A 1,951-nucleotide genomic window follows, 5' to 3' on the forward strand; every position below is an offset into this window, starting at 1 on the left:
TGTAGTCCCGTCAGAGAGCTAGGAGTTCCCAATCCAGATGCCTTGTGCCCCAACCTGCCAATTTTACACTCCCAGCTGGTCACCAAAGTGCAGTAAGCTCCCTCCCTCTCGACCCCCAGCTGGCCTTTCCCATATGGAACAGCCAAGGAAAGACCGGGGCTTTGGAGGTTCCAGTACAGAATCCTCCACTTTTTATTTCTCCCCCCTCATAGCTACATAATTATAGTTTGCACTATTTTTCTTTTAATATTTTTATTTTGATGAAAGTATACACAACCGAAGATACACTATTTCAACAATTTCTACATGTACAACTCAGTGGTACTGGTTATATTCTTCCAGAATCTGCCACTTTTTAGCTCAGTAGTCTTGGACACATAACCTAACCTCTCCAAGCCTGTTTCCCAACTGGTAAAATGGAGATAACCTATCTCATAGAGGTGGCTGTAAGATTTATTAAGGAAGGACAAAGTCAGCACCTGGCACATGGTAAATACTCAGTTCTCTTAGGAAACCTCCCCTTTTACCCAGAGTTCCCCCTGACACCTTCCCACTTTCTTAGGAATTAACCCCTCCAGCTCAAACCTCAGAGTAAGTCCTCCTCTAGTTTTATGCCCTGCCTGGAGCCCTGACACCCCCATTCTGGCCAAGTCCCCAACTGCTGGTCCTGGCTCTGCCACCAGCCAATAGTATGACCTCAGGCAGGACCTCCACTGAGCCTCAGCTCCTCATTTATTAAATGGGGTAACAATGACTGGCCCGCCTATCTGAGGATTAACGAGACCGCATCCATGAAAAAGCTTTGGAAATTATAGATATGTTTATAAAGCCCCTGGGTAGCACAAACGGTTTATACTCGTCTGCTAATCTAAAAGGTTGGCAATTTGAACCCACCCAGTGGCACAGCAGAAGAAAGGCATAGCAATCTGCTTCTGTAAAGATTACAGCCAAGAAAATCCTATGGGGCAGTTCTACTCTGTCACATGGGGTCGCTATGATTCAAAATTGACTTGATGGCAACAGGTTTGGGATTTTTTTGTCCAGTGAGTATTACTAATATAATAACAATGCTGTTCTCAAGAGTATTCTGATGTTATCAATCAGAATGGACCTTAGAAATATCTACTACAACTGCCTTGTTTTATAGATGAGACGACTGAGGCCTGGAGACACAATGTTCCTGCAGAGCCAGCAGGGAACCAGGGACTCTTGGCTTCCAATCCAGGGGCTTGTTCACTGTGATAGACGCATTCATTACCACTTTTCTCTCTGTCCCTTTCAGTCAGACCCACAGCCTGACTCTTTGGGTATTTTATGCCCCTCTCATTTATGCAGGACGTCTCCTAAATGAATCCCCTCACCGGGGCACAACATTTGCCCAAATACCCTCTGGGTACAATGACCTTGCCTAGGAGCCCTGGTGGTGCAATGGTTAAGAACTAGGCTGCTAACCGAAAGGTCAGTGGTTCGAACCCACCAGCTGCTCTGCAGGTGAATGATGTGGCAGCGTGCTTCCATAAAGATTACAGCGTAGGAAACCTAAGGTGCAGTTCTACTGGGTCATATAGGGTCGCTATGAGTCAGAATTGACTCAACGGCACACAACAACAACAATGCCCAGCCCAAGCCAAAAGTCCTCCCAGTTGAAGCTGCTAGACATGCAGGGAGACCAGAGAGGACTAAGGTCCTAGGGCTTTGTGACTTGGAATCAGAGCTCCTAGCCTCTTCTCCCTTTGATCCACAAGCTGACCACCTACCCCAGAGTCTGCTTTCCCTGGCCCTCCCTTGCTTCCCCTCTGTGATACGGAGATCTACATGAGAAATGGAATTCGGGTGCTCCCCCCACTCCCTGGCGGGGGGCGGGGAGCCGTCTTCACTCCACCCCACCCTCCTGCTTTTGGAGAAGTGAGGGTTGAAGCTGGACTCACAGAGGAAAGAGCTCACTTCCACC

This window comes from Trichechus manatus, unplaced genomic scaffold (genome assembly GCF_000243295.1).
Source record: "Trichechus manatus latirostris isolate Lorelei unplaced genomic scaffold, TriManLat1.0 scaffold00182, whole genome shotgun sequence".
Taxonomy (NCBI): Eukaryota; Metazoa; Chordata; class Mammalia; order Sirenia; family Trichechidae; genus Trichechus; species Trichechus manatus.